This window comes from Hyperoodon ampullatus (assembly GCF_949752795.1).
Source record: "Hyperoodon ampullatus genome assembly, chromosome: 7".
In the NCBI taxonomy this organism is placed as follows: Eukaryota; Metazoa; Chordata; class Mammalia; order Artiodactyla; family Ziphiidae; genus Hyperoodon; species Hyperoodon ampullatus.
In genome coordinates, this window is record NC_136920.1 from 63,231,551 (window position 1) to 63,256,270 (window position 24,720).

At 41.2% G+C, this 24,720-nt stretch overlaps 1 pseudogene across 1 annotated transcript; it reads right to left on the minus strand.

Annotated features, from left to right (window-relative positions):
- Positions 1-4,770: 4,770 nt before the first annotated feature.
- Positions 4,771-5,677, minus strand: LOC307055354 (olfactory receptor 5P3-like; annotated as a pseudogene). Its single transcript has one exon. The product of its transcript is annotated as an olfactory receptor 5P3-like (transcript).
- Positions 5,678-24,720: the final 19,043 nt, after the last annotated feature.

Consider the following 24,720-nt stretch of genomic DNA (forward strand, 5'->3'; position numbering starts at 1 on the left):
TTCCATGGTGGTATGCTCTATTCCCCCTTTATCTTTTGTGAACCTACTCTAGGTTTCTGCTTTTTAGGTTATCATGAGGCTTAATAAAACATCTTATAGATATAACAATCCTTTTTAAGCTGTTAGCAACTTAAATTTTTTCACATACATAAGCTCCACCATCTATTCCCTCCTTTTTTGATGTTACAGTTTACCTCTTTTTATATTGTGTATTCACTAACAAATTATAGTGCTATATTTATTATTTTTTTACAAATAATATGATTTTATTCCTAAGGAAAAGTGACACATTCTTTGTTGGGCACATGTACCAACAGAATAGAAATGTAGAAGCTTATAATAGATCTCACCTGTAAATAGTTATATCTTTATAGGTGAGTTCCATTATAATAATGTCATACATAAGAATATATTTAGCATATGCTTGTTTGATAACAAGGAAAGATCCAGTTTCAGCCACACTACAGCTTAAAACTTTCTACAGTGAGGTGCTTTACTACTGAATGAATGTCTGCGTGCATGTGTAGTGCTCATCCACCACGGGCATCCCTATAGGTTGATGCAGATCTGCTCTTCCACTAGAAAATACCCCAAATATCCAAATATTTAGGTCTTTTCTCTTAAGTCAGTTTCCCTTGAAAGGAACTTTCCAATCTCCTACCAGGGTGTTAGGCAGAGGCCTGGCTTCCAGAAACCCAGGAGCCAATCAAGAGAATGGGGTTGGTGGTAGTACTATATTTATTTTTAATACTTTTCCTTTAACCTTTATCCTATAGTTGAATGGTTAACACACTATCATATTACAGAGTTAGAGTTTTCTAAGTATGACTGTATATTTACCTTTGTATATTTTCATATGTTTTCATGTCATTGGTTAATACTTTTTCATTTTAGCTTGAAGAACTTCTTTTGGCATTACTTGCAAGGCACATCTAGTGGTTATGAACTCGTTCATCTTCTGTTTGGGAAATCGTCTCTCCTACATTTCTTTTTTGTTTTTTAAATAAACTTTTAATCTCAGAACAGTTGTTTTTTTTTTTTTTTTTTTTTGGCTGTGTGGGTCTTTGCTACTGTACGCGGGCTTTCTCTAGTTGCTGCGAGCAGGCGCTACTCTTTGTTGCGGTGCACGGGCTTCTCATTGCGGTGGCTTCTCTTTGTTGCAGAGCACAGGCTCAGGCACGTGGGCTTCAGTAGTTGTGGCACGCAGGCTCAGTAGTTGTGGCTTGCGGGCTCTAGAGCGCAGGCTCAGTAGTGTGGTGTGGCGGGTTTAGTTGCTCCGTGGCATGTGGAATCTTACCAGACCAGGGCTCGAACCCATGTCCCTTGCATTGACAGGCAGATTCTTAACCACTGCGCCACCAGGGAAGTCCCTCCCCTTCATTTCTGAAGGATAACTTCACTGGATAGAGTATTCTTGACTGGCAATTTTTTCAACACCTTGAATATATCATTCCATTCTCTCTTGGACTGTACGGTTTCTGCCGAGAAATCTAGTGGAATGAAGGTTCCTTTGTAGGTTACAATCTTTTTTCTCTGTCTTTAGCATTCTCTTTTTATCTTTGATTTTTAACAGTTTCATTATAATATGCCTTGGACAAGGTCTTTTTGCATTGAGATAATAGGGTGATCTATTAGCTTTGTCAACTTGGATGTCCATGTCTCTCCTCAGATTTGGGAAGTTCTTAGCTAACCTTCTGCCCCCTTCTCCCTCTGTTCTCCTTCTGGAACACCAATTATTTTAATATTTGTACATTTGATGACATCTCAAAGATCATATAATCTTTCTTTGTTCTTTTTCATGATTTTTTCCTTCTTCTCCTCTGAATGGGTTATTTCAAAGTTCTATTATCTAGATCACTTATTCTATCTCTCATGTGGTCTACTCTACTACAGATGTCCTCTATAGCATTTTTCATTTCATTTATTGCATTCTTCAGCTCCAGAATTTCTGTTGGATTCCCTTTTTTTTTTTTTTGCGGTACATGGGCCTCTCACCGTTGTGGCCTCTCCCTTTGCGGAGCACAGGCTCCGGACGCGCAGGCTCAGAGGCCATGGCTCACGGGCCCAGCCGCTCCACGGCATGTGGGCTCTTCCCGGACTGGGGCACAAACCTGTGTCCCCTGCATCAGCAGGCATACTCTCAACCACTGCGCCACCAGGGAAGCCCTCCTTTTTAAAAATAATTTCTATCTCTTTGTTAAGTTCCTCATCTTTTCATATATTGTCCTTCTGTGTTTTCTTGTAGCTTGTTGAGTTTCCCCAAAACAGCTCTTTTGAATTCTTTGTGAGATTGCAATATTTTGTGCCATTGAGTTCAGTTACTGGAGGATTATTGTTGTCTTTTGGTGATGGTATATTTTCTTGATTCTTCACATTCCTTGTAATTTTACAGTGATAGTTTTGCATTTGAAGTAGCAGACACCCCCTCACACCTTTACTATTTGCCTTTAAGTGGGGTATAGTCTTCATTGGTCCTATTATATCTGGGATTTTCCCCTGACCTTGTATGGGCACACCTGCTCCCAGAGGCTGATGGGTGGACTTCTTGCTGAATTACAGTCAGCTTAATTTCATCCCTTTAATGCCCTTTAACATTCTTATCTGCTTCTTTTCTGATCTTTTCCCTCCCCTGCCCATCATGAAGGTCCTGCCTCAGTACCACTTTTTTAAATGGGCTTCTCCAGCAGTGTCTTGAAATGCCAGGGGACCCAAGCACTCACTCACTGCTGTCCTTTTCTTATGCAGGTGAGGACACTGCCTGCTAGTTCTGCCCCAGGCAGTGTTTCCTTGCGGAAGCAATGGCACTGGCAAAGTTACACTCTTCACTGCATCCAAACTCATGTTTTATTATTACTATTATTATTATTATTATTTTGCTCCAACAGCATTCTGGAATCACTTCTCTGGAAGGTTGAATTTCTACAAGGTCTCTCTGATCCATAGGTTTCTGCCCAAGTATGCACTCTCCAGGTTTTCCTTGGCTAGGGCCGAGAGGAATTGGGGCAGGTTCACTGCTTCCTGCTGATTTTGAGGTCCATCCTAAGGTCTTTCTGCCTATTACTAGATGCACAGGTGGGCAAGACTCCTCCTGGATCCCTTAGTGTATGGTCTGGATCCCACAGTTCCCACTGAGGCACTTTTGTTCATGTATGGATGCCTAATTAGTTGTTTAAAAGGGGGAACAGAAAGGAGAGATGTCTCACACTGCCATGAAGTTAATCTCACTCTGGACTTAATATTGTGGACAGTAGAATCATTGCTGATGACAAAATAGAAAGATCACATGATATAATTATATTAAGATTAATCTGGTATTTACATTTATTAAAGGAAAAATGAGATCCTTAAAAATATTATCCCTTTTTATTAAAAAATATCCACTCAGAATAAAACAACTGGGAGAAAAAACACAAAGGGGTCTATAAGAATACAAATAATTTTAAATTCTATAAGTGAAACCGTCTCGTTTAAAGAGAATTTTCAGGGCTAATACAGAAGTTCCAGTGAAATTATGTGCAAGAAATCTGAGAATTTCAGTATCAGAGGCAATAGGAACAGGAGGGAAAGAAATGGTTTAACACACATTACAGAAGTATGTAGCGCATATTTGATAAGATTGAAATAACCTTTAAAAAAGTAACCTTACTGGGCTTCCCTGGTGGCGGAGTGGTTGAGAGTCTGCCTGCCAATGCAGAGGACAGGGGTTCGTGCCCCGGTCCGGGAAGATCCCCCATGCCGCGGAGTGGCTGGGCCCCTGAGCCATGGCTGCTGAGCTTGCGCATCCGAGCCTGTGCTCCGCAATGGGAGAGGTCACAACGGTGACAGGCCCGCGTACCGCAAAAAAAAAAAAAAAAAAAAAAAAGAACCTTGCTTTTTTTATCTAGAAAGCAGCCAGGTCATGCCAATTAGCCCCCAATAGTCTTTCTTCTGGAAACTCTTGAACGTATTTTGTAGAATAGATCCCCGAAAGGGAAGAGCTAAGATAAATGGAGCTTTCAGATATCTTCTGATTTGGCTTGCTGAGGCTCACCTGCAGAAGTATTGTGGGAGGAATCCTGTTGCTCAGCCTCAGACCACAAAGCAGCAGAAGATTTACAACTACCAGCATCACTGATTTCAATCCTTAGATTATCTGTACATCATGGACACCATCTCTGTCAGACGACAAGATCATGGATGGCAACACTACTCTTTATTTCCCACACAAGGAGTTTCAGGTGCTTCCAGCAGTTATTTCCGAAGACTGCGTTCAAAGAGCATAGAACTTATTTGAAAAGATCTGTACTTGTAGATGCAAGAAATGGTGGGTAAAGTGAGAATAAAATATTTTTTTTGCTAATGTTCCTATATTGGTGAATGCACATTTATTTTTTTACACTGAAAATTTTCTTGAGAATAACAAGAAATGAAATTTGTGAGTCTAGAATACTATGAATATACACTGAAATTTACTTAGTACATTATTTATTCATCTGCAGGAGAGGTCTTCATTACACAGTGCTTATTATTAAAAATCAGATTACTGGGGCCTCCCTGGTGGCGCAGTGGTTGAGAGTCCGCCTGCCGATGCAGGGGATACGGGTTCGTGCCCCGGTCTGGGAGGATCCCATATGCCGCGGAGCGGCTGGGCCCGTGAGCCATGGCTGCTGAGCCTGCGCATCCAGAGCCTGTGCTCCGCAACGGGAGAGGCCACAACAGTGAGAGGCCCGCGTACCACAAAAAAAAAAAAAAAAAAAAAAAAAAAAAAAAAATCAGATTACTTTAGTAGGACTACCAGTGTGTTCTAGCCATTCATTTTCTCATGGCCTCTTTAACCTCCTTCTTCCTGAGAGTGTAGATGAGCGGGTTCAACAGGGGATCACAGACACCACTTTGTTTTGTTCAGTTGAGTAGCTGGACTTGGGCATCACATAAATGAAGGTAATGGTCCCATAGAACAGAGTGACTGCTGTGAGGTGGGAGGTGCAAGTGGAGAAGGCTTTATGCCGCCCCTCAGTAGAGCACATCTTCAGGATTGAGAAAAGGATGTAGATGTAAGAGAAAACGATGATAAACACAGTAACTACAATGAAGGAGCCAGAAGAATGGCTGGAGTTATTTCAGAAGTAAAATGATGAGAACAAGAAAGCTTCAGAAGTGGTGAATAATCACAGAAAAAGTGATTGACTTTATATGGTCCACAGAAGGACAGGCTTAACAAACAGCCAGTAAATGTCCACGCATTCACACACCCACCTTAATAGGAAGCCCCTACTAAGAGAATGCAGGCTCTGGGGGACATGTGGGTGGAGTAGTGCAGGGGCAAGCAGATGGCCACATGGCAGTCATAGGCCATGGCAGCCAGCAAGAAGCACTCAGCCATCCCAAATGTGACCGTAGAACAGAGCTGAGCGACACAACCAGCAACACGGATAGAGGTTCCTTCCCTGAGGAAGCCCATGAGCATGACAGGTATGACTGATGAGGAGTACCCAATGTCTACAAAGGCCAAATGGCAGAGGAAAAGGTACTTTGGGGTATGAAGCTGAGGGCTGCTTCTGATCAACGTGACATTGCCCATTAAGGTGACCACGTGGATTCCTAGAAACACAATAAATAAAATGGCACGAACTGTAGTATCCTCTGCTAACCCCGAAATAATGAACTCTGTTACAGTTGTGTAGTTTCCAGTCCCCATCTATACTGAGAATGATATCCACTAAAAGAAAAACAAGTGGATATTAGAATAGAAGAAAATAGTATAATCTGCATATTTATTTTTGCAATAGCTATATAATAACAAAATCCCAACATACACACTCACATGTAAATATTTAGGGAAAATATTTTCACACACAATACCTTGTGTAAGTCTTAAAAATATAAATGTGCATTGATAGAAGGCCAGGAATACTCAGAAAAATCTTTTTTTTTTTCAACTTAACACATTCAAGTCACATTTGCCTTATATAATTAGTTTAGGTGGTCTGTGAGGAATAGACTCACATGAGCACATCCTAGAGACAGCCACTAGATGGTATGAGGGACCCAGTAACTGTATCTTCTAAACCAAAGACATGATGAAAGGGAGCAGAAATGTCAGAACAGGCCAGCTCCCATGGAAAAGAACAACTGTTTAAAATGATATCTGAGGTATCATTTCTTGTATGAAAGAGGCTGAGCAGTCATATGAATCCTGAATTTAAACAGGTATCACAGTTAGAGGAAAGATGAACCAATATCCAGGAAGTTTGAACAGAGGCAGAGTGTAGAAAAAGGTGCTCAAATCATGAACAAGTTAACCTGGAGAGACTGCAGTTTGGAAAAGGAGATGGCATCATCTTAGGATCAAGCTCTCTGATTCATAATAATGAGCCAACCCGGGAAAGGAAACCAGACACATTGATCAGGTTACTCCTGAAAGACTCCAGTGGTGCCTGAGACTTTGCATAAACTGGAGCTGGGCTGTTAGCAAAAGGTTCCAGCCTCCGACTTCCCACAGGTATCCGGCCCGTGTGAATAGCCCCTGTCTGAGAAAAATCACACCTTTAGGTCAGCTTCTGGAAAGCTCTTTCCCATATCAACTTGTTTGAGAAAAATCATGAAAAAGCAAGAAAAGCATGAGAACTTTCTCATATAGTCACAGAATGCCAGGCTTCAAAAAGCCACTCCATCCATTCCATCTCTCTCATTTTACAAAGTTATAAACTGAGATCTAAAGAAGTTAGGTAACTAATTTTAGGTTAAATGGCTTTCTGACAACTGAGCTGAGATCAAAACTCATTCCTGGAGCCAATTCATTACCATATTTATATAACACAAATGTTTTCTGTAATTTGTAAAAAGAATATAGAATATCGGAACATATATTTTGTTCATTTATATGTTCAAAAAGTTTTTCAATTACGTTAATATATAAGAAGTATCTTTACTCTTTTTTTTTTTTTTTTTTTTTTTTTTGCGATACGCGGGCCTCTCACTGTTGTGGCCTCTCCCGTTGCAGAGCACAGGCTCTGGACGCGCAGGCCCAGCAGCCATGGCTCACGGGCCCAGCCGCTCCGCGGTATGTGGGATCTTCCCAGACCAGGGCACGAACCCGTGTCCCCTGCATCGGCAGGCGGACTCTCAACCACTGCGCCACCAGGGAAGCCCTATCTTTACTCTTAAAAGGATGATTTTGCAATCTAGTAATTCATATGAATAAATGGCTACACGGTAATGACAACTCTGTGAGGCAGATGATAAAGGGCCTCCTTCAGTGCCCTGACCCAGGAAATTGATGTGCCCCTGTTTTCAACTGAACCATTATGGGTCCTTAGTAGATAAGGAATCAAATTTAACTAGGATTTTCTTTTTGCAGAGCAACAAAGCGGATAGTATGGCATTTGAGAGTAGGTGAAATGTAGAGAGTGAAATAACCATTACATTTAAGCTGAGCAAAGGTGAAGTGAGTACGTGAAATGAGTAAAGCCTGCAAAAAGGTGCCAGGCCCCCAGGGAACTGAGGATTTGCTTTAATTATTCTACTAGGGAGAATGAGCTAGAATGATAGGAGGTGGTGATGGTTACAATTTGGGATGCTTAAAATGAGATTAAAAGCTACAGTTGTTGGAAAATGACAATATTTAAAAGTCTAAACTCTGATGATGAGAGTGACTGGATATGGTAGGGGGGGAAAAGAAGATGTTTGGAGGAGAGATCAAGAAACTAAGAGGCTGTGATGTTCAAAGGATCTTCTACGTGGAGATATTAAAACCCAATTCTCTTCCATCAGGAATTGTGACAGGAATACCATTAAGAGAGAAAGAGCAAGCCAAAGCCAAAAACTTCCAAGGATGAGGAGACATAATGCCAGTAGCAGGTGATTGCAAAAGGTGGAGGAAGATAAGGAGGATTGGTTAGTCGAGTCTCACGATGTAAACTCAACTATAAGTGTTTGCAGGTAGGAGAGAGAAAATGTCTACAAGTGGCAATGGGGGAGAAGGAATGCTATCCACTACCAGGCCCAGGGCTATGAAGAGTAAGAGAAAAAACATACATCACTTGAGAAGACTGTAGAGAAAAAAATGTCCTCGGGGTAGCAAAGTATCCATTGAAAAGGACAGTGAAGAGAATGGGATGTTCTAAAGAGATTCTGAGGACATGAGATTTTGTTGATAATTGTGAGTGCCAAAGAACACAGGAAAAAGCCTTCGGGAGTTAAAGAGAGATGGAACCAGGACTTCTTGATTCAAGAGAAAATAAGGAGACTTGAAAATAACCGTTCTTAGCTCCGGTTGAATGGAGATAACATTCAAAGACAGAGTAAAGAAGATAATACACAAAAATATTGAATATGTATTGTTATGTTGTGGTTAACAGCTGAATGAACAAAAAGGAGAATGAAGGCTACTCCCAAAATTGTGGAGGAAGGATGACGGGGAAATTCAGAGCCTGTTTTGAGTGCCAATAATGGCATGGAAGCAAAGGGTAATGCCATGAGCTTTTGCAGCCATATAGGCCTGGAATCAGATTCTAGCTTTGCCACTGATTATCTATGTATCTATGGAATCTTAGATGATTTATATAAATTCTTCAACCCTTCATTATTTATTTGTTTTTTTAAAAAATACCTCACAGGATTCGTGTGTTGAATAAGATGACGTACATGATAATATAAAGTACTGTTCATAGAAATAAGTGGATGCTCAACAAATGATTATTTCTTTGAAATACCCAAACCTTAAGTTCTAATACAAAAATGAAAAACAAACATTCTTGTATCAATAGAAAAGAAAAATTATTCCCTGCAGATGTTTATACGTCAATGATAAGGACAAATGTCAAAGAATTGTCATTGTAAAGCAAGGCTGTATTTATGAGATTCAGGGTCTTTGGGGATGTAAGTCCTTGAGTACATTACTTGTTTGTGAAAATTCCACTGAAAATCTGTCAGGACAGAGAAAATTATATGTATACGTGCTCATATAAATATGTGTCATCTTAAGAATATCTACAAACTTATTTTTGTGTGTACATTCGAATTTTTAATGAAAACTTTTGATGGATTTCTAAACTAATTCTAATTGTATTGGGGCACGCGAGAAGAAACAAAGATACAGTGTAGCAGGTGTAATTTCAATCCAAAATAGAAATCCTTCTGGGAAAAATAAGCGCTTGCGTGTGCACACGCACGTGTGTGTATGTGTGTGTGTGTATGGGTTGATTGTGACTAAAGGCAGTAAATATCAAACTAATATGAAAAGAAGAGACGGGATTCTCATGGCACATGGTTTAAAATCGTTAACTAAATATCACCTGTGATCCCCTAAAATAAATTGCCCACGAAAGGCAAGTCTTTTGATGACATAATGTCCTAGATCAGAATGAAAAGCTTTAGAAATTCATTTACTGTGATGTTGGATTATCTCTTTTAATCATTCTATAAACCTCAAAGAGAATTACAGATTCATATTTGTAAATTCTTTGCCTAAGTAATGGAGTGAAACCAAGGACTATCGATGACTAAGCCATAATTCCTAAGGCAAACACTGATTCTGTCAGTTGATATATTGTATCACTTGAGTTCAGAGGCTCCATAGGTCTATCATGTGGAATTTAAACATTGATCAGAAAATAATGGAAATGAGGATATACTGGAAAATTTGGATGACTCAAATTACCCTGAACCTCAAGCTCTCCCAGAGAGTGTGCCAGCCAAAGAAGCTCCTCTTTGCCTGTATGATGAAGCTGCTCCTACCTTGTTTGAGGACCCTTTAATGACTTCACCTGAGAAAATGACTTTAAAAGATAAATCAATACTCCTCATGCCTTACTCTTAGGGTTTTTTTAAGCTCCCAGCATACTCCAGGAGACATTAAGTCAAAGCTGAGAATATAAGATTTGTATATCAAAGAATTTTAGTATTTTCCCAATTTATTTCATACCTGTGTATAGGAATGGTATGAAGGTACTAAACTAAGGAGAGAAGAATATACTATTAGATCATTTGAATTTATGACATATAATTGACCCTTAAGCAAAGCGGGGCTTGGGAGCGCTGATCCTCCATACAGTAGAAAATCCGCTTTTAAGTTATAGTTGGCACTCCCTATATTCCTTGATTCTGCAGTTCCATATCTGCAGATTCAAGCAACCATAAATCATTTGGTATTGTAGTATTTACAACTGAAAAAAATCTGCATATAAGTGAACTCCCACAACTCAAACCTGGGTTTTTCAAGGGTCAACCGTAGTTGCAACCACCAGACATTCTAGATATCATACGTTAGCTAGAACATATGGACATGGTTCTAATTGCTTGTTTAGTTGGTTAACTAAAACCTAAAATGAAGGATTCCCTGTGTAAAGTGAATTTAGAAGGCAGACAAAATTCCTTGGTATATTCAGAAGTAATCGAATGTTTGGAAAGATGTGGAATGGTGACATGAGTTTATCACGTGCAGTCCATTGCCAATGTATGCACCTTCCAAGGAGGGCTCAGAAGCATCTTCTACTCCATGGCACTGAGAAATTCACTGCTGAAGGAGCATAATTATTTTTCAGAAGAACTGAAACAGATATTATCTGTAGCCCAGAGATGTGGGTGGGAGATACCAAATCTGAAATGAGATCAAATTTCAATAATAATACCAAAACCCTGATGTGGCAGCAACCGTATATATGTATGTGTTCATAGCACCATGCCAAGTTTGATAGGGCAATCATTCATAATATGTTATCCAAAACATCTGGGATCTTTAGGGGTAGCTAATTAAGCATGGCATTCTTAAAACTATGGGTAGATAGCCCAGTAAGCTTCTATACTTTATATGTATGACCCCAAACACTCTAGGGTCAGAGAACAGGGGCCTGATTTGAAATACCGTGAACTGTAGTAAGAGTTACTCATGTAATTCCCAGAGTAGAATCAATTCAGAGACCCAGAGTCCGTTGAATTAGTAAGAGGCTGAGTACTCTTGAGGAAAAAATTTACAACAATATCACATTATCTATTCTGTGACTCTCATTCCTCATCTACTCCAAAGTAGATTTAAGGCCATTTAAAGGTAATTTTTCATGAGAAAAGGGAAATACCCAGACCTTTCAGGGGTTATTACATACAGACACCGAACTACACTAGTATTTCAGTCCATCATGGACAGCACTTCAGTCCATCAATCAGAGAGGGTGCTTATAGGATTCATGCTAAAAGTGGAATGTTGACCTAATTTCACCTCATTGTGGGCCCAATAGCGCCCTGATTTATAAATGAAATACATCTGGGCAACAACTGCCAGAATCTCCCCCTCACCCCATTTAGTTTTCTGATCCATGGAAAAAGGCTATTTCACTGGAAAGTCCAAGTGGAGCCTCCTGAAATCTACTCCTCCAGCCAATATGGTAAATCAAAGGAACAGTTCTTTCTTCAGGGAAATAAGAGATAAGTACATCCATCAAAGTTGCAGCGTAAGACCCTGGAAGTATTGCTGAGGCAGCAAGATTCAGTTTCTGGGGCAGCAGAGCTGATGTTAGTGTCCTTAGTGCCCAGCGTGCTGCAGTGGTTGCACTTATAATACATGCTGCAGCTCCTAGCGTTGAGCAGCAACTTCAGTGGGGCCCTCACTTGCCCAGTTCCTTGCAGGGGTTTGGGGCATAGCTTTCAACCTGACTCTACAGTCTTCCTGGTGGCTCTTGGTCTGCTGAAAATATCCAGAGTCTATTTATGTTGCTTGCAATTGAAGACTCTCACTGGTTCATATGCATACACTATTAGCAATGTTTTTTATAAGTTAGAAATGTATGAGAATAGCAACAACATTGCTCACTAGAATAAAATCAATTTGTATAAGATTTGTTATTTAGATGGCATTCATTGAAATAACACCATTACATACGGAATCAGGTATTTATATGATTAAATATGACAATATAAATGAATATAATGCAGACGACATCATTTTAATAGCACCTTATAATTGACAGAAGGCAGAATAGCGTTAAGGAGAAAGATCTAAACTCTGGGCTTGTTTGCTTGTTTCAAACCCCACCTCCGCTATTTACTAGCTTTGTGATCTTGGCCAAGTTACTTAACTTGAAGTACTCATGTTCCTCATCTATGCACTGAAGATAATACAACTGTTGGAGATTGAGACAATATGTGTAAAAGGCTTAGAATAGTGTCTAGCATGTGGCAAGTACTCAGAAAATATCAGATACCATTAACATCATGAAAACAGTAACAGTAACACAAGAAAGAAATTTTAATGTTTTAATTAGTTTTATCCTTTCAACACCCACTGTAAAGTATTGCTATTATCCCTGCTTGACAACTGAGGAAAGAGAAGCACAGGAAGGTTAAGTAACTTGCCTACCATCATATGATTAGTAAGTGGATGAGCTCGGATTCCAATCCTGAGTGGTGTGCCTCCAGAATTTTCACCCCTAATCACAAAACCAGAATTAATTTACTACTGCTACTACTACCTGCTACTCTTATTTTTTATTATCATTATTATTTAGTCCTATTAACACACTGGCTCTGATCTGAACCAAGGTTGACTTATCTTATTGCAATCATAAGCAAATATATTTTCAAGCTCATTAGAACAATTATTTGCCGTTTTTGGTTTTTTGTTTTTGTTTTGTTTTGGCTTTTTTTGCCGGGGGGAGCATTGCACAGCTTGCGGGATCTTAGTTCCCTGACCAGGGATCAAACCCAGGCCCTTGGCAGTGAAAGCACGGAGTCCTGACCACTGGACCACCAGGGAAGTCCCCAGTTACATGCCTTTAATGTGAACATAGATTTCCTGAAACTAGACTTGGGTTTGGATTAGTTGGCTCAGAGTAGATGGTTTTAATGACTCCTTGGGGAGCAGAGCGCCTCTGCTCATAGACAATTTTAGAGACCATAGTAAGTCTGAGGATTAGTCCAGGGATTCACATCTCCTGTATTTGGAACTGAAGTTGAGGAGCAGAGTTGAAGACTAGGTCCAGAGGACTCATAGGTGAGACAACATCTCTGCTTATCCCTGCCTCCCCAGCAGAAACATCTGCAAATCATGGCATATCCCCAGATAATGGGGGCACTAGAGCACAGGAAAGGTCATTAATTCTTAAATAAATATATATATATATGTATTCAAACAGCAATACAAATACTAGATAAATACACCTTTGGGGCCTGAAACTACCTGACTCTTTGAAATTTAACAAAACTGGCATTTTAAATAAAATTTCTAAAATCTCTGCTAACTGCTTTATGGATGACTGGTGTGTACCATCTGAATCTGTAGCTTGCCCCACCACTGAGAGGGCCAACTGGATAGGTTTCATTAAGGAATCAACAGGTTTCAAAATAATCTCCTAGATCAGTCGCATTCTGAGCTAGTGTGTGCACATTGACCAAGTGAGAGATCAGAAAGATTATAGGAATGGTAGGGGCCCAGGTTTTAAACAAATCTGACTTATAGTGAACCTAGAAGAGCATGAGTGAGGCTAAAGAAGGCATTTTTAACCTCACATAAAAAGATTGCTGGAAAGGACCTTCAAGATGGCAGAGGAGTAAGACATGAAGATCACCTTCCTCCCTACAAATACATCAAAAATACATCTACAGGGCTTCCCTGGTGGTGCAGTGGTTGAGAGTCCGCCTGCCGATGCAGGGGACACGGGTTCGTGCCCCGGTCCGGGAGGATCCCACATGCCGCGGAGCGGCTGGGCCCATGAGCCATGGCCGCTGAGCCTGTGCGTCCGGAGTCTGTGCTCCGCAATGGGAAACGCCACAACAGTGAGAGGCCCACGTAATGCAAAAAAAAAAAAAAGAAGAAAAAGAATATTAACTGAGACAGTGCAAAGCACTCGCACAATGCCCAGCTCATAGTAGGCACTCAAAGTATAATTTATTATATTTTCATAATTTATTTTTCTTCCTTTATTGTTGTGAAATTTTTCTACTGACATGTTCCCCCTATCTGCTCATACTCTTTTGAATGTAATTTGATGATCTTTTAGGTGCTACTGAAACTGCTTTCCATTTCAGGTCATCTGAAAAGCATCTGAATGATAGGAAGAGGAGAGGTCAGCACCGCCATTCTATCTGTCTGAGCTGCCACTCTCTGTAAGGCATTGGGCTTAGCTGGTGCAGAACTGGATCCACAGGCTGCAGACCCAAGCAGAGAATCCTCCTGGGGGTGACAGGATGTGTCATTGAGCTGGAGGCCTCTATGCTCTACCCTTTGTTCATTCCTTTCACTTCTGTTGAGTTCTCAGCATTTTTTTTTCAAGGAAAATATAGCTGTGTTCTGCTTATAGATTTGTTCTGTTTTGTTTTTACCTTACATCCATGTGCTTACATTAGACCAGTCTTAAAGCCTCAAAGTGTTAGCTAGGGAAAACCCTATCCCTTTTTAAGAGTTGAGACTGATCAAGTTGTCAGAAACTCATGATTGACTGAGATTGTCTGAAGGTGGGCCAACTTCTCCAAGTTTGATAGCCTGTGTTACTAAAGTCTGTGATGGCAAAAGGGGATCAGTAAAGGGGAACATTGGATTTAAAGTAGACTAATTACAGCTCACAACCCTGCTCTAGACCAATGTTTAACCCCAGGGAAGATCTTAAAAGTGTGGCTTCATTAGAAACTCAGGAGTCATTTTAACCTAATTGCTCCCTCATCACTGCTTAAAATTGACACCTAAACCTTTAAGAATTAACTCACAGTCTCTGACTCCTGACACTGTTCACCCTTGGTAAGTGCTCCCCAGAGGACCTGAACACTCTTACTAATTTCAGTAAATGTTTTCATGATCTTGGCTGTGGAGTTAATGCTTAACAAATTCCAGAGGAACCAATTTCCTGCCTGAGGAAACTTCCTTACCAAGTTCCCTAATTATTCCCAGGCAGTCATTGCCCTGTGAAATCCAGCCAGCCGAGGGAGGTTGTTAATATGCCACAGGTGGCGGCTACAGTTGAGTTACCAAGGAAACATATGAACTGTACAGAGAGGCATGTTTGACATCAAGAGCCCAGGGACCTGTAAACACATGTATTTCTGCTGTCTCTTGTTTTCTTTTAGCAAGAGGGGGTTGGTGCCCAGTAAGTCAGCACATATATCCTCCTCTTAAAATCACTGAGAAACTGTCTACAGAATTCTCTAAACCACTATTCTCAAACTTTTTCAGTCTCAGGACCCCTCTGCACTCTGACAGTTTATAGAGGACCTCAGAGAGCTTTTGTTTATACATACAGATTATAGTAACTGATATTTACTATATTAGATGTTAAAACTGATGTTTTAAAATATTTATTAATTTGTTTTAAAATGACAATAATAGCCCACTACATGTTAAGAGAAATAACATATTTTGATAGAAAATAATTATATTTTCAAAAAATATTTAGAAGAGCGGCACTTTTACATTTTTTCAAATTTCTTTAATGTCTGGTTTAATAGGATACAGCTGAATTCTCATACAATTCTGCAACTGAATTCTGCATTCAGTCTGTTATAAAATGTAATGTATATATTACATATGAGATAATGCATCATGTAGTTTCTGGAAAACTCTACATTTCTGAGAGAAAGAGATAAAGGAAAATAATATCTTAATGCTACTATGAAAATAATTTTTGACCTCACAGGACACCTAAAAAGATCTCAGGGTCTCCCTAAAGTCCACAAAGCAACTTTGAGAACCACTACTCTAAACAAAATCAGAGTAAAAAATGGTCATTGAATAGCTTTATATCTGAAACATAAGGCAAAACGAGAGACCAAGAGAAAAGTTGCAGTTATTAAGATGGAAGTGTCTGTGCCCTATTCTTCTTCTTTTTCTTTTCTTTTTTTTTTTTTGTAGTACGCAGGTCTCTCACTGTTGTGACCTCTCCCGCTGCGGAGCACAGGTTCCGGACGCGCAGGCCCAGCAGCCATGGCTCACAGGCCCAGCCGCTCCGCGGTATGTGGGATCTTCCCAAACCGGGGCACAAACCCGTGTCCCTTGCATCGGCAGGCAGATTCTCAACCACTGCGCCACCAGGGAAGCCCTGTTCTTGATATTTATTGCACTATTCTTGATATTCTTGATATTTAGACCATCCTAACCTACAAGGAGTTCCAGCCTCATGCTGGGACATCCTTATAATGACACCTAAGATGGTCTGCCCCATTTCTGGATGATAATGAGAAAAGCAGAGAAATAGCCCATATAGAAACCTTAACACCAAAAACAGATTTGCTATAATTTTATTTTGAAACATGACTTGATATTCTGTAAATTGCCAAATATCATAAATCCAAAGAGTTAACAAAGTCTACAATGTTAGGGGAAAAAAAGCTCATAATACTTGGAAACAGTAATAACAAAGGTTGAAAGAATTTTCATGGGCAATAAATGCCTGGTTTTCCCCTCTTACGACCTAGTTGAGACGTCAGATAAAGGGGGAACATGAACTCTCTAAGAAGAATTGCCTTTTTTAGCTCCCCAAAGAAACTGTGTCTTACACCCAAATGACTCATGTTGATGGGATCGTTTTGATCCCAGAAGAGCTGCACAAAGATACATGATGATCTCAGGTGGTGTGTCTCTCCTGCAAGAACAGCCAGTGTTGATCTGAACAATCCTGCCCACAATCTCTGCTCATGACCTATTCCAAGCAGACAGTCCTATCAGATGTGGCCACCTCCAGGAGTATGCTCCGGCCTGGGATGTACGGTGGAGACAACAGCTCAGTGCATGGCCACTGGAGAAAGGCCTGGGGTACGTAAACCCGATCTGAGCATATTTCTAAGTCCTGTGCTTCTATCACATGAGACGCAGTAAAGCAAGCACAGGGGCAGAAAGCGTGAACTCTGAAGTCCAAGAAACCTGTGTTCTAATCCCATCTAGCCACCAAATAATTTTGAATACATGAACAGATTATTTAGTATCTCCCAGCTCTTCTATTAAATGGTATTATGAAGAATAAAATGGGCTCATCCATGCAGGGAACTTAGCTGGGTATATAATGTGTCCAATAAATACTAGTTATTTTTAAAAAGCAAATTTGATTTTGTTTCTCCCCTATGTAACATCCTTCAGTGACTCCTCAATAACTTTCAAAATTGAATTCAAACTCCTTCCATTGGCTCATAAAGTCATTCACAGTCGGGCTTCATTTCCTGACACTCCTCAAGTATTCTACAGAGCCACCACACAATTTTACTTGAGATAGAATTCTACTTAAAATACAGCATGCTTTTTAGACACTAGTTTTTCTCTAAATGTAGAGTCCTCTTTTTGGTTTTTGCCATATAACTAACACTAGTCCTACAAACTATGATCACAATCACCTCTTCCAGGAAGCCTTCCCTGACTTACCAGTATAAGTGTTAACCACAATTGTAACACTCACCACACAATGTGGTAAAAGTTAATTTATCTGTTTCAGTATTTGATTGTAAGCCCCTAGAAATGAGTTACTGTACCTGACCTTTGTGCCTAACATCTAGCACAGCAGCTGGCACATGCTGGCTACCCAATAAGTGATTTTTAATTTATGAACAGATACACAAATGAGATAACAGGCACAGTCCATGAATGTGTAACGTGTCGGGTATTGATGATGGTGAGGATGGTGATGATATGATGCTGGTGGTGGTGGTCATGGTGGGGATTGGAATGGCTTTGAATGCTCCCACTGGCTGCTTCACTCTAGGAAGTGAGTGTGGCTTACTGTCAAATCCCTCCCTTCCTCCACTCATGACATTGACATTCCTTGGCTCCTTTAGGGAGCCTGGTCATTTGAATTCCATTTCCTGTGTTCCATTCCGTTTTCAAACTATCTCCCCCCTTGCTATGGACCAAATGTGTCCTCCTAAAATTCATATGTTGACACCTTAATCTCCAGTTAGGGATTTGCAGGTGGGGCCATTGGGAAGTAATTAGATCATGAGGGTGGAGCCCTCATGAATGAGATGAATGCCCTTCTAAAAAGAGAGATGATTATTCTCTTCACCATGTGAGGATGCAGCAAGAAGGTGGCTGTCTATAAACTGGGAAGAGAACCCTCACCAAGAACCTGACCATGCTGGCACCCTAGTCTTGGACTTCCTGCCTCCAGAACTGTGAAAACAAAAATGTTACTCAATCCCCCCAGTTTATGGTGTCTTGTGATAGCAGCCCAAATGGATAAAGACACCCCCGTAACTGCTTGTCTACAGTTCACACTGGCTATTCGAGGAGAAAGGTAAAAACAAGTAGGCTAGAGACAGGAAACGTGGTTACCATATCATGAGGGTCTACAATGTGCCAAGAACCCTGACTCCCAATTTGTATACATCGTTCACTTTTCTTTCCAAGAGCTCAGTGTGTAGAGTTGGGCAGGTGAAGATTGGAAGCCCAGCTCTGCCTTTTGCTAGGGTGACTGGCAAGTGACTCAGCACTCCGAGGCCCCTGCTCCTAGGAGAGCCAGCGGGGCTCAGCACACACCCTGTGTCCAGACACCAGGGCTGCGCTCATAAAACCGTATGACCTCGGCGGGCTGCTTCTGGACATGATAATAACAGAACTGACAACAACAGGATGGTTGTGAAGCTGAACTGACTTAATATAAGTAAGAGTCTTAGAGTAGTAACCAGCTTGAGGAAAAACAAGCTATTATTTCACATCTAGTTGAAGATTTTTTTTTTTTTGTGGTACGTGGGCCTCTCACTGTTGTGGCCTCTCCTGTTGCGGGGCACAGGCTCTGGACGCGCAGGCTCAGGGGCCATGGCTCATGGGCCCAGCTGCTCCGCGGCATGTGGGATCTTCCCGGACCAGGGCAGGAACCCGTGTCCCCTGCATCGGAAGGCGGACTCTCAACCACTGCGCCACCAGGGAAGCCCGAAGATTTTTTTTTTAAGTGTGATTTCAGCACAGTGTTCGACAAGAAGCACACAACAAAGTCTAGCTATTATTGAAGGTATTATTATTACTTATTTTGTATTACTTTAATAATATTATTCATTACTATTATTACTTTCAGACTTAGAGGTGACAGACGTGGGGTTGTCCCTGCTAAAGTACTTGAAAGGAGAATGACAAAGGAAAAGACTATAGCTTCTTCTTCCTTTTTTTAAACTTTTTATTTTATAGTGGACTATAGGTGATCAACAATGTTGTGTTAGTTTCAGGTGCACAGCAAAGTGATTTAGTTATACATATACATGTATCTAATCTTTTTCAAATTCTTTTCCCATTTAGGTTGCTAGGTAATATTGAGCAGAGTTCCCTGTGCTCTGCAGTAGGTCCTTGTTGGTTATGCATCTTAAATATAGCAGTGTGGGCTTCCCTGGTGGCGCAGTGGTTGAGAGTCCACCTGCCGATGCAGGGGACACGGGTTCGTGCCCCGATCTGGGAGGATCCCACATGCTGCGGAGCGGCTGGGCCCGTGAGCCATGGCCACTGAACCTGTGCGTCCGGAGCCTGTGCTCCGCAACAGGAGAGGCCACAACAGTGAGAGGCCCACGCACAGCAAAAAAAAAAAAAAATATATATATATATATATGTATATATATATATAGCAGTGTGTACATGTTAATCCCAAACTCCTTAACTATCCCTTCCCACCTTCCCCCTGGTAAACGTAAGTTTGTTCTCTAAGTCTGTGAGTCTGTTTCTGTTTTCTAAATATGTTCATATGTATCTATTTTTTTAGATTCCACATATAAGCGATATCATACAATACTTGTCTTTGTCTGACTTACTTCACTCAGTATGACAATCTCTAGGTACATCCATGTTGTTGCAAATGGCTTTATTTCATTCATTTTAATGGCTAAGTAATATTCCATTGTATATATGTACCACATCTTCTTTATCCATTCCCCTGTCGTTGGACATTTAGGTTGCTTCCATGTCTTGGCTATTGTAAACAGTGTTGCAGTGAATATTGGGGTGCATGTATCCTTTCAGACTATGTTTTTCTCCAGATATATGCCCAGTACTGTGATTGTGGGATCATATGGTTGCTCTATTTATAGTATTTTTGGGGTTTTGGGGGGTTTTTTTTGGTGGTACGTGGGCCTCTCACTGTTGTGGCCTCTCCTGTTGCAGAGCACAGGCTCCGGACGTGCAGGTTCAGTGGCCATGGCTCACGGGTCTAGACACTCCGCGGCATGTGGGATCCTACCAGACCGGGGCACGAACCCGTGTCCCCTGCATCGGCAGGCGGACTCTCAATCACCGCGCCACCAGGGAAGCCCCCTATTCATAGTTTTTTAAAGAACGTCCATACTGTTCTCCACGGTGGCTATACCAATTTACTTTCCCACCAACGGTGTAGGAGAGTTCCCTTTTCTCCACACCCTCTCCAGCATTTATTAATTGTGCATTTTATGATGATAGCCTTTCTGACTGGTGTGATTTGATATCTCAGTGTAGTTTTGATTTGCGTTTCTCTAATAATTAGCGATGTTGAACTTCTTTTCCTGTGCCTCTTGGAAAAGGCTGTAGCTTTTTATCACTCAAAGCGTGGCCAGGATCCACAACACGGATATCGCCTTTGACTTTGGTGAAGTTCAGGAGCTCAGACTTCGGCCGCAGACCTATGACTCAGAGTCTGCATGTTAAATTAGAACCCAGGTGAGTCAGGGGCATGTTCAAGGTGGAGAGGCACCGCTCCAGTGCGCTGAACCTCAACCCACTGGAATCACATTTGAAACACGCTGATGTCTAGACCCTCCCCCCATTCTCTCACCACCCCAAAATTCTGGCTCTATTGGCTGCAGTACAAATGTTAAAACTGCTGTGCAGTCATGCTTGACACCCACCCATCTAACTTCTGGTCCATGGGGAGTTAGGCTGCAGGGGTGGATGCCAGTTTAGTTTCCTCAGCAAGTGCCACTGAGAGGGTTTGTTTATTTTCTTGTCAGGCCCAGTGGAAGGATGGAGGGACACGGAGAGAACACATTCTTCTCTCCCTCCCCCGCCATTCCCCATCTTCATTCCAACTATGGACAGGTGACAAGGCTCTGTGCAGTCTTCTTGGCCAATGTTTCTGTTTCTCTGGTTGCGGGTCACAGTGTCCAGGATGGGCTGGCTGGCAGTCTGTCTGTCAGTCCCGTGTACCTGAGGCTTGGCTTTTCAGCGGTGGGAGTTTGTATTTCCTTGAAATGGGGTTCATCTACTTCCTTCATCCACTCCTGCCCACGGCTCACAACACCCAGAGCCTGCTGAGCTTTCCTGAGAGACCCTTGACCCCTGGTAGAAAATTCCCATTGCCACCCGGCTCAGGCTGCTTATCTAAGTGACTGTTGCTGTGTGGAGGACGGCTCATGCCCCTTCGTAAAGCCAAGGACTCTCCTGGGGGCCAGTCTACTATTGTTTTGTGGGAATGAGGGTCATGGGGTTGTCATTTTCTGAATTTTCCAGAGAAGCTAACAACGTGGGATTTTATGGGAAAATGATGTAAATGTTGACAGCTAGTTAAGAAACCACTTCCATGTCCTGATAGCCAAATAAAACATTTCCAGAGGTCAGACTTGCCCCCTGTTCTAAACAGCCCATTTGGATTGCAAAGATTCCACAAGCCATGGAGACTAATGCAAATGATCTCGCTGGACCTTTGGAGCTGCTAGAAAAGGGGAGTCACCCAGAGTCCCCTAAGCCACGTGGTCAAGGGTTTTTAATCCAGTGACTTGTTAGTTTGGTAGCCCCTCTGCTGAAGGCACGTCTTCATTAGGCCTAAGCATGGCTGTTTCTGACATTCACATGTAAGACCTCTGTATGTCCTCCTAGAGGTACAGGGGACCTCTCTGCCTGACCTGGGGCTAGATACGGTAGGAGGTGTGCAGGGCAGTTGTATTTCCCTAGGACAGCAGGTTGGAATGAAAGAAAGGACGGGTTACACTCTGCAATTTTCTCACTTCCTTCTTTTCTGCCCTCCCTGAATGACAGACAGCCCCAGCATTTGACAGAGCCCCTTGTTTAACACTGCCACATCTCTGCTAGTGACCGAATGTTTCTCCCTCACTATTGTCTTTATACAAGATGATGTGACCTGTGTTTGTTGCTAATGTTAGATCTGTAACAGATGCCCTCATTGTTAGGCCCTCGGTCCATGTGGAGCAGATTAATAATGCAAAGACAAAGGCCTCAAATACTCAGTGACTTTAAGAGCCGAATTTGCTGCAAGGGACAGGGGCCTTACACTGTGTTTGGCAAGGTGAGGGGACAGGCCTGTGAGAGACCAGGAATTGAGACCACAGTCTAAATGCCATTGGAATTGTAGGCAGAGCTCTTGGGGTAAACGGGCAGGGAGCATAAAGCATCAAGAAGAGGCATCCGCATGTGGAGAGAAACAGTAATGTGGTTAAAATGACAGGTCATCTAGTCACCACTGGTGGACAAAATTAGGAGACAGGGGAACCAGGTAGCAAGTCTGGGGAGACAGTAGATAGTTCAGTGAACATGGCCAATGTCGTGGTTCTTTTTGCTCCTTTCCATTTTTCTCAATAAAGCCTTTTAAGACAGATCAGAGGAGGGTGGTCACCTACCATGTACCTCCTGGGTCTTAGCATGGACCACTGGGACTTTCCTTGCCCCTCCCTCATCTTCTTATTGCAAGATAATTTGTGTTTGTGTTTTATCTTTATTTTATTGAAGTACAGTTGATTTATCTATACAATTTTGAGTTAATTTCTTGTATACAGAAAGGAGATTCAGTTATATATATATATATGTATATATATATATATATATATATATACATTCTTTTTCATATTCTTTTCCATTATGTTTTATCCCAGGATATTGAACATAGTTCCCTGTGCTCTACAGTAGGACCTTGTTGTTGATCCATTCTATACAAAATAGTTAGCATCTGCTAACCCGAAACTCCCAGTCCTCACCCTGTGTTGTGTTTTTCAATATCTGCTGAACGTCTTTTTTCTTCTTCCAAATTTTTATTTAGTTGCCTGAACCTTGGCGGAGTTACTGTTGCACAATGAGATGGAGATCGCGTCTCACTGTCTCGCCTGCTACATGGACCCACACACTAGCAGGCCTTGTCCTAATGAGCACTTTCTGCCCACAGTGATCCCAGCGCTAGTGCCCCAGAAGGCTACCTGAGACTTGGTCAAGGCCAGTGGATAAAGGGTTTTTTTGGCCTCTGGAGGGTTGTGCTACAAAGATTCTGTGTTATCTTGATTTGGAATTGAATTGTCAAGGTGAATCCTGCAGCTAACCTGTTTATAATCTGAGCTTAATGTTTCTGAAAAGAAAACCAGAGCCCTAAATATACCTGTCTTGTCAAATCCAGACTTTTGTAATTCCATTTTTTCCCCCTAAATGAAAGACTGGCCACCTACCTACAGTGAAACTATATGGAAGAAACAAACTAACGTTTGTTCAGTTTTGCTATAGGTTAAGTGCTTCACATTGTTTAGTTCATTTCATTCTCATGTCAAAAATGTGAGGTAGGTATTATTATTCCCATTTTACAAATGAGGGACTTAAGGCTCAGAGAGCTCAAAAAGCTTATAAATAGCAGAGCTTAGATTTAAACCAAAGTCTCCTGATACCCAGACCTCTGCTTTTCCCATTTATCTACACTTCTGGAGCCCTTTTGCAATTGCCAGATGCTGTTATATTCAGACTAAGACAGAAACATATAGACAGAGATAGGACTGAATGTTTTCCTTAATATGATTTGCAGTGTTAAAAATAAACAGCCATTATTTTAAATTCATAAGTAATTATAATGGAATAGATACTTAGGCAAATAGATTTCTGAAATAAATGTTTAAAGTTCCATGTTGAAAATCAAGATGACCTGGTAGAAATCTGAGACTGAGTTCCAGGACAGTTGAGACCATGTTTTATATACTCTGTGTCTCCAGCAATTAGCCCTGAGCCTAGCCCACAGTGCGGAGGAAGGCGCTCAGTGTCTGTTGAATGAATAAATAAGTGTCTCCTGTATCCACATCAATATTTGGAAAAAAAGAGATCATCTACTTAAGTTAAATGGTCCTCCTTCACCCCCTGAACAGACTGTTGTCTTCAACATTACTGCCCTACACTGAGTGTTTGTCTCCCTCCAAAGTTCATGCGTTGAAACTTCAAGTGATGGTATTTGGAAGTGGAGCTTTTGGGAGGTGGTTAGGTCATGAGAGGAGAGCCCTCGTGAAAGGGATTAGTGCCTCTAGAAAGAGACCACAGAGAGCTTGCTTCGCCCCTTCTACCATGTGTGTATACAGCAGAAAGACGGCCATCTATGAACCAGGAAGTTGGTTCTCACCAGACACTGACTCTGCTGGCCCCTTGATCTTTGACTTCCCGGCCTCCAGAACAGTGAGAAATAAATGCTTGTTTCTAAGCCACTATGATATTTTGTTATATCATCCTGAAAGGACCATGAAAATAGTAAATAATATTAACAGGGGTTAGGCAAGAGAGCCAAGCCAAGCAGTTGATCCATATCTGGAGAGGGTGGATTTTGGTCATCTTGCTTCATCAGAACCTCCATTTACTGTTTGTATTATAAAATGACTCAGTGCCTTGGTGATCTATGAACAGCTAGTGAAAATGAAATATTCCTCTGAGTTTTTTAAAAATGTGTATTTATGAAAGCTACAGTGGTTTCCAAACTTCAACTGAATTTAATATTATTTGCTTTAGAAAATAATTTCATTTCTTCTCTTGTAAGTTTTTCTGTATAAAATTTTAAATACACAAAAATAAAACAAAATAATTTTACTTACCTATGTGGCAAAGGCAATTATTTAGCTTTTCTCAGTCTCTTATTATCC